The sequence below is a fragment of the Trichosurus vulpecula genome, chromosome 2 (assembly GCF_011100635.1).
Source record: "Trichosurus vulpecula isolate mTriVul1 chromosome 2, mTriVul1.pri, whole genome shotgun sequence".
Classification (NCBI taxonomy): Eukaryota; Metazoa; Chordata; class Mammalia; order Diprotodontia; family Phalangeridae; genus Trichosurus; species Trichosurus vulpecula.
In genome coordinates, this window is record NC_050574.1 from 375,554,390 (window position 1) to 375,568,144 (window position 13,755).

Below are 13,755 nucleotides of genomic sequence, written 5' to 3' on the forward strand. Positions count from 1 at the left end.
GTTTGTGTCTTGGGTGTCCCTGTCTTCATATTTCTTTGTGTTAAGACTATTTCTTATTTGCTTATTCTTCTTATTTTTCAAATTAGAACTCTGCACTAGAGTTACTCTGGGCACTTCTGGAGGGGATATCTGGGCCTAACTTGATCCTATTTTGTATTCTCTTGGATCTGCTATTACTTTCTTGGGGTAGTATTATTCAAAGATCCCAGGAATAGCTCAGGCTAGGGATCTGTAAGCAAAGACTGGTCACTATCCTCTGGGTTTGAGCTACACAAGCTCTTGAGCTGCATTCACAACCCAACCATGAGCTTGCTCTTCATTGGAGGTCCAGTTGGCTGGAAGACTCTGCAGATTCAGAGGAACAGAACTGCAGACTCCCATCACTCTGATCGCCCCGCCCTGGCTATTCAGCTGCAGGCTTTATTTTGGACTGGGGTTAGTCACACAGCTATGCTTGCTTCTCTTCCAACTGCTTGCTAAGAACACAGCCTCAGGCCCATGACCACATCTTGGTCTGGTCCAGAATCCTTAGATGCAAGTTCCCTTCCCAGACCACACTGGAACCATTCCCTAGGTCTGCAGAAGGAACAACAGAGCCGATGGTTGTCACCTGTTCCTGCTGGCTGCATGGTGTTGGTTCCCTTTGTACTGGATCTGTAAATTCTTCATACACATGGTTCCAGACTCCATTTCAGAGTCTCTACATGCAATGCCCTCATGAAGAGACCTGGTCCCCAGTGTCTGGAGACCTTTATCTCCTAGTTGCCTACCTGACCTAGAAAATAAGTCACTGTGATTAATCCTTGGATTTTATAATCAGGACTTGGTCAAGTGATTTTATAAGTCTTTGTGGACTAGTTTGGGGTAGGGGGAGTGGGGAGCAGAGCTGACCTATACAGTTTTCTCCTATTTTGCCTTCTCAGCTGGTCTCTGTAATTATACTCTTCTCAGAGGAGAAAGTGACCACTACCAGACACATGTCCTAACTTTGGATTCGTTTGTATCATCTGCTGCCTTCACTGTTATTCACTTGCTACTGAATGGAACTAGAAAAATCAAGCAACCCTGATGCCTGGGTCCACTGGAAATTTGTGCTATGTAATCTTAACTGAACTCTTACTGGAACAAGGCACTCTTTTTACATTTCCCCAATTAATTTGCTATTCACCTCATCACAATGCCTTTTCTAGACCTTTTTACTTCTCCTCAAGCTTCCCATGACATCCCTCCCCCTCCTCAGCTCAGCTCCTTGCCTTACATTTCACTGAATAAGAAATGAAGCCATTTGCTTAGATTTCCCTATTGTCCCTTCTTCTTCATCTCATATAACTCAGATGTCTTCCTCCACTGTCTTCCTTCCTCTATCTCACATGAAGAGGTGGCCTTTCCTCTTGCCAAGGCGAACCCTTCTACATTCACCCTAATTCTTATTTTACTCTGTGTTCTCCAGGATTTTGCCCCCTTTATCATCCATTCTTTCGCTAATCTACATCAGAAACTGTTGTGATTTCATCAGTAGAAATGGCTTTAAAGAAGATGCATTACCATTTGCTTTGCTACTGAAACTTAAGGACCATGGGACCTTCCCATCTGGCTTGCAGCTGAAACCTTTCATATGTGTTGTCTCCCCCTTAAAATGTCAGCTCCTTGAGACCAGGGACTGTCTTACTTTTCTATTTTTACACTGAGCACAGTGGTATGCACATAGTAAGTGTGCAAATACACACTTTAGTCACTCATTTCCAAGGCCAGAAAGAGGTTTTGTTCAGCTTCCTAGCCAATATAATGATCCTGTGGAGGGATTACACAGCCTGCCTGATAGTTGGAGAGGACAGAGAAGGAGGAGGAGATGGAGTTGAAGGTGCCAGAAAGCCACGAGGATACTGCCATTTAGCATTGTAAACTAAGCAGAGAAGCTCCTATGGCATGAAACATGAACACTGACTGTATTTGTGGAACTTTTGAAGAAGCCCAGCAAAGGTAATTTCATTAACTCCCATCCCAGCTTTATCTACGTGTTTGCTGTGTCAAGCAAACATTTGTAATCTGTTCTCTTGGTTATGTTTTATGTGTTTCTTTTTTTAATGCTGATTATCTTGGCACATAAACTGATGAGTACATTTCATTTTGTATAATTTTAAAAACATGAAGAGTATGTGGTGATAGAGGCTGGAGGGAGGGGGAGAATGTAATTCCTCCAAGGGCAAATCCTTTCTCAGGCATTTTGGATTTATAGAAGTCATCAGGGACCAATAGCAAATCAATATTAATTTTATTTTACCTTTACTAATTAGCTGGTAGATTTTATATGCTAGGCAGAGAATCTTAAAATGGAATCCAGGACTTCTTTTTCTTTCTAGATTTAGTATCTCTATCAAGGTACTTGTGGATAATTACTTCCTCTACACCCTTCCCATCCCACAATTCCACCCCTTTTCTGGTGAGGAAGGCAAAGACAGCTAGCTTTTGCTGAATTATTAAGCCTATTCACATGCTATACTTTAAAAGATCATTTTTTAACTTTTACCTTCATGCTAGAAAATCCAGTAGATAGTAAAATATTTATACAATTCCATCCACAACTAATAGCATTCAAATATAGTTATCTGGTTGAAGAGAAAACAATGAGACTTTATTACTCATATCCACTAGGGAGCATCTGCCACCCTGGGTCAGCCTGTGGGCCATAATTGATGATGATGACATAAATTGCTTTCTTCACCCTTATCCCTGTGTACTAGCAAGGCAGTAATCACAATACATATGATAATTGTCAAAATGCCTGTGTGGTTCTGTATCGCAAAATGTAAGAGACTCTCCACATAGAAGGTAGAGGAAGTAAACCATTTATTCAGACACCAAAGAACCAGATCCCACAACCAATAAGTCCACAGCATCACAGCAGAGAACCACTCCATTCCACAACCTTCCACCCCTTTGCTTGCACATACAAACAAACTTACAGCACAGCTATCACACGTCTGCTCTCTTTCCCTCAGCTCTAATTGCTATAACTGCTCTCTCAGCATTTCCTGTGATACAATTCCTTTTCCTCTCAATAAGCTCCTCCTACCACATGTGACTTAGGCTTCCTGTGAAATAAGCAAGTCACATGACCTATTAATGGGTAGGATAGATCTTCAAATCTAAATTGCTATAATACCCTGTACCAGAAGACATTCCATATCCTCAGCCTCTGGGTCACACTTCTATTTTCTGGTGCTTTGAAATTGTAGACTTCTTAACTTTTACCAATTTGCCAGCCAGGCAGGTTTGCCAGTTTCTCATGACAGGTTAAATCTGGTACTGTGCTGACCAACACAGTGGGAAACTCAGGAAGTTTACCCGAGTTTTCCTAAATAGTCTTAGGGAAGATTAAAGTTTTCACAATTTGAAAATAATAAAGGTACTTATATCCCATATTTGGTCAAATAATCAGCAAGTATTTATTGAGAACCTACTCTCTGTACAATATTACGCAAAGGACGGATAAGACAGGATCCCTTTCCTTCAGGACTCACAACTTTAGTTAGGAAGGTAGGACTAACACAAAAAACAATCAGTGACTGACACAAAGCAGCAAAGACTCCCAACATCACCAGGATTTAGTGATACCTTCAAATTAGGAAATCCACATATAGGACCACTGATTCAGGACTGAGAAATACCTTAATGGTCATAGGATAATAAATTTAGAGTTGGAAAATCCAGCCAAATTCTCTCATTTCAAAAATGATGGGGATAAAATAAAATAACCCCCACCCCCCAAAAAGAGGGGGAACTAAGTTCTAGGGAAATTAAGTCACTCACCCAAGGCCACAAAGGTAGTAAATAGCAGGCATTAGATTAGAAGCCAGGTCTTCTAATTCCAAATCCAGCATTCTTTGCATACTGCCTCTCATCTAATAAATACTTTCATTTTATAGATGTGGAAATGGAGGCCTGCCTGGAGAAATCAAGTGACTGCCAAAAATCACACATTGAAGAGGCATAATCTAAATTTAAACCCAGTACCTCTGACTCCAAATCCATTGTTTTTTTCATTGTACTCCGCTTCCATTTAATAGTGAAGTATACAGTATATTTCCTCCCCGATGGAAATGGCAGGGGCCAGAAAAGCAAACCATAAGGACACAAAAGACCTCTGCATTTCCTAAAGGGGGTCCAAGAGACTGCTTTCCTTTTCATCAACATTTGCGTGCCTTCACCTTCTAAGTTAGCTGTTCTTGGGGAGGCAGGGCTCAGTTTTAGCCTTGAAGAGATCCCTTTAAACAAAACTCAGATTGGAAGTGGGAAAAGGAGCCCCTCTTTCTCACCTAGTCTTGGTGTCTTAGTGAGACTTTCCGAGAGGAGCTGTGTGGCAGCAAGATGGGGGGGGGGGAGAAATGTGGACTCCCACCAGAAGCCAGGGGAACATAGTAATCGTTGGAAGTTAGAGAGGAAGTGTTTGTCCATGGGAACGTGTGGAGCAATCTCCACACAGACAGTCTAAGAAACTATGAGTCTTTCTTGTTTTTCTGACTCTAAGTCAGAATTCCTGAGGAAGATGGAAATTGGTGTAGAAGTCTGAATAGAGGAGAACAAAGAACACTGAACTTGGAGTCAGAATATTTGGATTCAAATCCTGACTCTGTCACTTAATGCCTGGGACACTTTTGGGCAAGCCACTCTCTAGATCTCAATTTTCTCCTCTGAAAATTGAGTTCTCTTCCATCTCTGAATCTATGGCCAATGAAACCCTGGAGTAGGAAGAGGGGTTGATTGTTGTCTATTGTCGAAGAGGACCAAAATGACATCACTATGTTAGAGTCAAGTTATAATGTGTCCAACTGGGGCTGATCAGACCAATACAAGCTTGGAATGCTCTGCCACAGGTCAGGCACAAATAGTCCATATAAACGTTTGGGGTGGATTCTCTAAATATGTGCATTTCATGTTTCTGAGTTACTATAATTCAGTTTTGCTCATAGAACACAGCACCTTCTCTGATGAGGGCACGCCATGCTGGGCCATTCTGTGCCAGTGTCTCCTATGTCATGCAATCAATTCCAAAATTCTTAAGAGAGACCTTGAAAGGAAAATGGCCTTATGAAGAAGAGGGAGGGGACTTGGGCTGGGCCTTCAGAGAGAAGAGGAACAGACATTCCAGGTTGGAGACCATGCACAAATCGAAATTCCTTCTGCAGACCCAGGGTACATTGCTTCCCTCCCAAAATGCATTCACCAATAAAAAAGTAAATAAAATGAGCAAAGATGATAGTGGTAGCAACACTTTACACTTAATGTAGATCTTAATGGTTATCAGTCACTTTCATATACATTGTCTCTTAGAATATCCTCCTCTGGTATAAGCTCCCAGAAAAATAGTTTACTAAAGACATTGCAAGATTTTGTACAATAATAATCTCAGCATTTTATGATTTAAAAAATGATTTGAAAAGTGTTTTCTTTACAGTTGTCACATGAGATAGGTAATTATTATCCCCATTAGATGGATGAAGAAAGTGAGGCTCAGTGACTTGCCCAGCCATAGTTTTTAACTGTCAGAGCCAGGATGTGGACCCTAGTGCCCTGATGTGAGATCCAGTGCTCTTCTCCTACATCGATCTGCCTACCACTTGGAAAGTTTGACTTTCCTGATAAGGTGACTTCACCACAAAAACAATAACAACAACAAAAAACAACTTAGATAAAGAAAAGAAAAGAAAAAAATATAAAAACCAATCTGATCTGATTGAATTTGAACTCTTAGTAATAGCACTATGGCATTCTAAACTACTGGAAGTCCATGAAAGTTATGTTTCTAAAGTCAGCATTGGATGATCTGAGCAAAATGCTCCCAGATTTCACTTACAGTAGCCGTAACTGAACTCATCTAGTGGAATGGTGGTAAGAAAAAGAAACCCCAAGATCTAGGTTCTCAATAGGTTTCCCCTGTTGGCATGGCATAGCCCTTCTGGTAATACACACTTACCCACTGATGCTGTTTCATGCTTGTTCATAGTTGCCAGCCTGTCATAGAGGAATATAAACTGCAGGAGTATGGGGAGCTCCTTAGGGATCAGGTAAGCTTTCTTTACCCTGATGAACAATGGAGTTGCAGTGGTGGGGAGATGGGGTTTGGGCAGGCACCACTTTTAGAAGCAAGTAATCGCCCATTTCAAGAAACAGTCCTGACACGGGCCCAGGGATTCAATGTGCTATAGCCAGAGAAGCAAGGTCTTTGGGTACATAGCCCAATATAAATAATTGACACAGTGGAATGGAATTACTGAGGTAGATTACCTGAGACAGAACCATATCCTACCACTTTAAGATTCCAGGCAAGGAGATACCTCCAGACTGCTACATGTTTAGCTGGGGTATAACTGCTTCTTTCATTTCTCATAGTACAGCCCTCAACTCAAAATACTGATTTACTTCTCCTTTGTCACATTTATTTCTCTTTTTACACAATGCACACAAAAGATCCCACCATGGAATCCATCAAATAAATAAATTAGTGTACCAGAGCATTTACATTCAACCTAGCATTCAAACACTACAGGCACGAAAATCCCAGCTGCTTCCCAAACTCCTAAATTAAATAGTCCCTAAGAGTAGGTGATACTGGTCACACCAGAAGCTTCCTGCTCTCCCCATCCCCTTGAGCAGGTTTCTGTGAAGGATTACCGAGTCCCCTATTGCGCCTTTGGGTACCTACCTACAGGATATTAAAAGGAATGATCTAAATACGAAACAAGGGAATGACTGCTCCTCTACTATCCGTGTTGTCAGTACATGTATATTTATTGCATTATCCACTGCTAAGATTTGTTGTGAGGATAAAGTAAGATAATTGGCATGAAAACACTTTGAAAAAGTAAAAAAGAACAACTACAGAAATGTTAGGAATTCAATTAAGTGTTTGAGAGCTGGAAGACTGTGCCACATGGGAGGTGGGAAAAGACCTAGTCATGGATAGAACTGTTTCTAGAAACTTTTGCAGTTAAGCCAAGTGACATAAAGAGTGCCCTCAGCTTTGGTGGATGAAGTGAGGAAGAAGAAGGACAGAGTGGGATTTTGAGACAGGTATGGTCTTGCACTTTCTTCTTTCAGAGGAATTCAAGCTCCCTCTAACTTCAGCAACCTGGACAAAAACTTCAGTCACCTCTCAGTACAATGCTTATAGTTCTGCCCCCTGGGACAGGCTACATGATAGATATTAAACTCTTCTCATAAGAGGGTGGGGTAGGGGATCATTTTGCAGACTGATAAGGAAACACAGTTACCACCATACATAGCTGATGTAGTAGTGGACACAAGAGGAGGGAAGGGCATAAGCATTTATATAGTATGTACCATGTGCCATGCCCTGTGCTGAGCATTTTACAAATATTATCTCATCTGATTCTCATAACAACTCTGCAGGGTACGTGCTATTATCTCCATTTTACAGTTGGGGAAACTGAGATAAACAGAATTAAGTGATTTGCTTGGGGTCAATGAGCCACTGTGGCCAGAGTGGCCTTTGTTTTCTTTGAGTGACTCAGTTTATCTCATTGAGCCTTGCTGGATGCTGGGCCTGCTGCTTCTCTTCTGGGGCAGGAAGCCCAGAGACCATGCCTGGGAGCAGAGAACTTCCTGTGTGATGATTCATGGGGCTGGCTGAGGGGAGGTGTTAACTCCAGAGCCATGCTGTATTGGGTGTTAACCTAGTCTACGGATGTGAACCTCCCAGGGTCTTAGGGGGAGGGGCCAACTCAAGAACCAATCGGCCCTGGTCATTCAGGCACGCTTGATGATGACAAAAACTCTATAAGAGGGGAGAAGACAGCTTGAAGATCCTCTTTCCTTTTCCAGTTGGTGGGGGAGCAGTGGCGAGTGTGACTCTGGGCCAGCCCTTGCTCTCAGGCTGAGCCCAGATGTTGGTAACTATGAATTGTATTGGGTCTGTCTGTTGATATTTGTAATTTGTTTGTATTTTGTTCTGAAATTTGGGGTGCTGGTTTTGTTTTCCCCTGAACTAAATGAATATTCTGAACTTCGGGGTAATGGTTTTTTTCCCCTGAAGTAAGTGAATGAATCTGTATTTGGTCTGTCTGTTGATGCTTGTCTGTATGCTCCCCTGAACTAACTGAATGCTGGATTAAAGAAAGCTGGTCAACCCCTTCACTGTGCTTTCCTTGTTTAAGCAGATAAAAAGAACCTGTGCTTTCCTGGCGTGCCAGCAGCCTCCAGAGTGCTGGCTGTGGGGTGATCTTATGCCCCCACAGAAGCTGCTAGCTGGATTGTTAAAACAGCCACTAAGTGTTTGAAACTAGATTTGAACTCTGGACCTAGCACTCTATCTGCTATGCTACCAGCTGCTTCTGTAAGAAGAATGCATTAGAATGGTCAGCAGTTTACTTTACCACCTGATAGGTGGGACCTTCGGAAGAGAGAAGGAAATAAGAAAAGTGAATAGATGGCTAAGATAATATTATAGAGATTGATTTGGCTTTCTGGATTATGGCTTAACAATAAGGATGATGGGTGGGGTGACTGGAGTTTTGCCTCATGTTACTGAAATTTAGGGTATACTGACAGCATTTAAACCATGTCTTCACATCTTTTGCAGGACATACCCATACCTTGTCACCTGCATTCTAGTCAGCCTCCTCATCCCCTTTCCACAAGAACTTCAATTGGGTTCTTTGGTGATACCCCTAGGATTCTGGGCTCAAATGGGTGACTTTTTTTCACCTTATCTTGCCTGGAACTAAGGCTCCACATCTTTCTGGCCATTTCTTTCTTCTTTTTTTTTTTTCAAATTTTATTAATGTTTTCTGTGTCTTACATTACAACAATATCCCATAAATTCTTCCTCCTTTACCCTCCCCAAGAGCCATCCCATATGACAAACAGTATTTTTTTAGAGAGGAAGAAAAAAAAGTCCAAAGTCCAAAAACATGTACAAAGTATAACACCTGTGGACCTCCTACCCCCACAAAAGGATAGGTCATATCTCTTCATTTGAGGTCTGCTTGATCTTTATAATTTTGTTACATTTACTTTTGATTTTTGGTGTGTCATTCTTTTTCATTTACATTGATCTAGTTACTATGTATATTGTTTTCTGGGTTCTGCTTACTTTACTTTTGTAACAACAATGTTACTTGTAGCTACTGTGGCTGTGAAAGGCTAATAACACCAGCAAACGAGAGGGCTGCTAGCACACGTTCTTTGATCTGCTTTTCTAAGGAAACCAACTTTAAGGGGTTTACAATCTCACTTTAATCAAACATGCCTATATCATTCACTTAGTTCAGGGGGAAAAGCCAGCACCCTGAACTTCAGAGCAAATACAAGCAGAAATTGTAAATAGAGCAAATAACACCAATCAACAGACAGGCTTCTAGCTGTCTCACCAAAGCTATACATACAGAGTAACCAGAGATAGAAGAACCAACATCTGGGTTTTCAAAGCTGGGGGGTGGGAGGGGCTCCTTAACAGCTACCCAGAGTCTCCACACCAACACTCTTCCAGTGAGTCAGCCCCAAACAAAATGCTAACCTGTATACACACACACACACACACACACACACACACACACCCCTTTTCAGGGCCCAAAGGCTTCACACCACTCCAGGGCTTCACACCACTCCAGGGCAAAAGGGTGAGAGCCTTCCTACAAACGAAGGCAAGGTTCAATCAAAGGCACTTGATTGCCTTAGTGCTGAGAAGCACTCCAAAAGAAAAAACAGTAAAAAGTCCCACTGTTTGCCCTTACAACTTTGCAACAGGTTATATAGCTCTTTCCATGCTTCTCTGTATTCATCAGACACATAATTTCTTACAGCACAGTAGTATTCCATTACATTCATACACCACAATTTGTTTAACCATTCCCCAAGCAATGGACATCTACTTTGTTTCCAATTTTTAGCTATCATAAAAAGTGCTGCTATCAATATTTTGGAGTATTGAGGCTTTTTTTTTTCCTCATAAACTCTCTGGTTCGAAGGGTTTGATCATTTAGTTGCCTTATTTACATAATTCCAAATTGCTTTCCAAAATGGTTGTGCCATTTCACAGTTCTACCAACAATGTATCAGTACTCCTTCCTGGACATTTCTTTTTTCTTTTTTTTTTTTTCGACTTTTTTTTTTTTACTTTCTTTTTCCTGGACATTTCTAAACCATATTGCCATCTGTGTGACACAGTGTCTGCACTCCATCCCAATTCCCCTTTATCTTCCCATTATTAGCATATAAACTCTGTTAAGGGAGGGACTGAATTTCCAAATCTTGGAATAATTCCTGGCCCGTAGTAAATGCTTAATAAATTTATTCACGCATTATGCTACAGCATCATGAAAATAACTGAGCTTAGCACCTAGTTAAAAAGAATATTTAATTGAAAAGGAAGCTATCAGGTAGAGTGTTTTCCCTCACTCCTACTCCAGCAGCTGAGCCTCAGATGAACTTCTCCTCCTTGGTCTAGCCCCATCCCAGGTGGTAATCTTTATAATAATAGACTTAGGATATCCCATGGTCTCTCTCATCAGATTCTTTTTGCTGTATGCCTGTCCATCAACTGCATTTGTTTTTAAAAGCTGATTTGAGGGCATATTTTTGGCTTATTGCTCTGGGTATATTTTGTGAGGCTTATCTGAAGCGCCAAAATTGCTATAATTCCACATGGATTGCATCTAATGAAAGATGGAAAAAAATTTGCCTGGAGACTTGCTGTTCCAATCAATGCTTGGCTAGATGCCTGAATCAATGAATTAATGAACAAATGAAAACTTTAAAATGTTAATGAAGGCAAAAAGAAAAAACTGTCCAGATATAGTTTTCAAAAAGGTTGCCATAGAGCACTGTATGGATGACATAGAAATAAGAATAGGAGAGAGGTTCCCAGTAATTCAAAGGAGACAGTAACAGGCAAAGACATTAGAGTAACAATAACAAAGAGATAGAAACAATAACAATGGCCCCAGATATTTATATACAGAGTACCTATGTAACCTAAGTCCCAAAGTCCATTGGTACGATGCCTTCTCATTACTGTTGATTAATACCCTTCACCTGCATGAGGAGTGGGGGACAGTTGCCAAGAGCAGGAGAGAAGAGAGCTCTTCAGTTTTCGGAGGTCATTTGAGTCTCATCAGGATTTGACAGTTGCTTTGAGTACTTCTGGTTCCTAGAGAGAGAGGGAAGAAGCCAACTCTGCTTTAGGTTGATAAAGGAAAAGACAAAAAGTTGATGATGGAAGAAGCCAACATGAGAGGAGCTGGCAGTCTCCATCATGCATCTATCGCCAACTTGCCACATTAGAGACTTCAGGGAACTTCCTCTCGGCTGAGATCTAGGATGCTTTCTCTCATTTGAGCTTTTACCTCCCTCCCAATGGGAGAGCTCCTTCATTCAGTATTGTCTGGTATATATTCTCCCATGTATACATTCTCTGATATTTGTTTTCCTATCATTTGGATTAATTGTTTCTTTGATAACTGCTATGCCTATTAATTGTGGAACTGGTATTTTGGTAGGGAGTCAATCCTTGGATATAAAGTTTAGGGTCTTCCTGCTCCTCTCAACTAATAAAACAGCACTCAGAAGTTAGATTGAACCTTAAAATCACATCCTCTAGACAAATAATATTTAAGGGAGCAGAGAGATGTAATTCTAGCTTGGTACCCTTTCTCTCTCTTTCTGAGGAGAGCAGATTGGCCAAGCTTCTGGCCTCAACCTCCTATTACGAAGGGCTGGGGGAGGAGATTCTAGAGATATCTATTCTGCCTCCCTTCAAGCTATACATTGACACTCCCATGCCACATATTGGGGAGAGCCCTTGCTACCCCACTATTAATAAGCAAGGTGATCTAGAGAGTTTAACAGAAGGTCAGTATGACTTTACAGGGAGACACGAGACTAGGCGGGATGAAGCTCATGACTATAATACGGCAATGGAAAGATAGAACATTTTCAAAACAGCAGTGGAATGATATTTCATAAGAAGTCCACATTACACAACTTTTGGTCCAAGGTATAGCAAGGGGTTGTACAGGCAGCAACTCATTACCTGGCTTTCGGTCCTCTCACACTGAATCCCTGACTCCAGCTCCACACCTGCCCCTTTCTGTAACTACGATGAAGATATTTTCATCATCAAGGCTGTTTCTTTTGCCAAGGACTTGCTGACCAGTGGCATCACAGCTGCTATCTCCAAAATGGAGATGCAGCATGCAAGTAATCAAATTGCTGCTGATAGCCTGAATTCCAGAGTAGCCAAGGGTCCTTTCCTTTTGGCGTGGTAAACTTAGCAAATGTCATCAGATATTTCCCTACCCAGGCCTTTAACTTTGCCTTTAAGGGTAAGTATAAACAGGTGTTTTGGGAGGAGTGGACAAGCACACAGTCTGGGAGGTATTTCGCTAGTAATCTTGCCTCTGGGGATGCAGCTGGGCCCATTCCTCTCAGCTTTGTCTACCCCTTGGATTTTGTGAGAACACGAATGGCAGCTGATGTTGGGAAATCTGGCACTGGTCTGGAGGACTGCCTTGTGAAAATCACCAAATCTGATGAAATTTATGGCTTGTGTCAAGGTTTTAATGTCTCAATGCAGGATGTTATTATCTGTAGAGCAGCCTACTTTGGAATATATGCTATATCAAAAGGTATGCTCCCAGATCCTAAGAACAATGTATCATAATAAGTTGGATGATTGCACAATCAGTCATTCTTATACCAGGTGTGGTTTCCTATTCTTTTGATACAGCAAAGCAATGAATGCTGATACCATCTGGGTACAAGGAACTGATATTACATACACTGCAACAATTGACTGATGGAGGAAGATTGCTAAAGATGAGGGTGGCAAAACTTTTTTCAAGGGTGCCTGGTCCAGTGTTCTTAGAGGCATGGGTAGGGCTTTCATGCTTGTCCTGTATGATGGATTCAGGGAAATAACCGAAGTACATCCTAACTGAAAATGGAAACAGTGAAAACAGATCACACGTAGTACTTTCTCGTAGTATTTTGGACCATTGATCTTCAATAAATTCTGATTGTCTGTTTTCCAGGCTAGATCTTAGAGAACCTGGGAAAGGCTCTTAGAAAAGGGGCCTCATTTATTGTAATCAATTATTCACTCAGTAGAATTAATGATTCAATATATCGATTCTGCTGGTTTTAGGAAAACAATATGTCCAAGAAGGCAGAAAAAAACTCTTATACTATCTAATCAAAATGTTACTTTGTAAGACTACAAATTTATTTTTAAATATTTATTACAAATCACATATTCCATTTGTATTGAAGCACTACATAGACTATTTTGTGCAGCTGAATATTTGGCCGTTCTCATATATGTTGGACATTCTGCTGTAAAACAATAACACCCTCATTATACCCCACTAACCCCTCAAGCTATTATCCCATATTTCTACTTCCTTTCTCATTCAACTTCCATGAAAAATCTATTTACACTTGCTGTCTCTACTTCCTCTTTGACTCATTCCTTACCCCTTTGCCATCTGGCTTCTAACCTCATCACTCAATTGAAAATGCTCTCTCTAAAGCAAGTAGTGATTTCTTAATTGCTAAATCTGATGGTCTTTACTCCCAATTTTTTTCCCTTTCTCTTTGTTGCATTTGGCACTCAACTACCTTCATCTTCTGGATGCTCTCTCTTCACTGGGTTTTCATGACACTACTCTCCAAGCCTCTTTCCTTTCTGACATGCCTTGAAGCAGGGGTATTTTGGCAAATTCTTGACAACTAGCTCTA

General features: G+C 41.1%; 1 pseudogene; it reads left to right on the forward strand.

The window, feature by feature from the left end:
* The first annotated feature begins 1,933 nt into the window (after positions 1-1,933).
* On the forward strand, positions 1,934-12,956 carry LOC118837203 (annotated as a pseudogene).
* Positions 12,957-13,755: the final 799 nt, after the last annotated feature.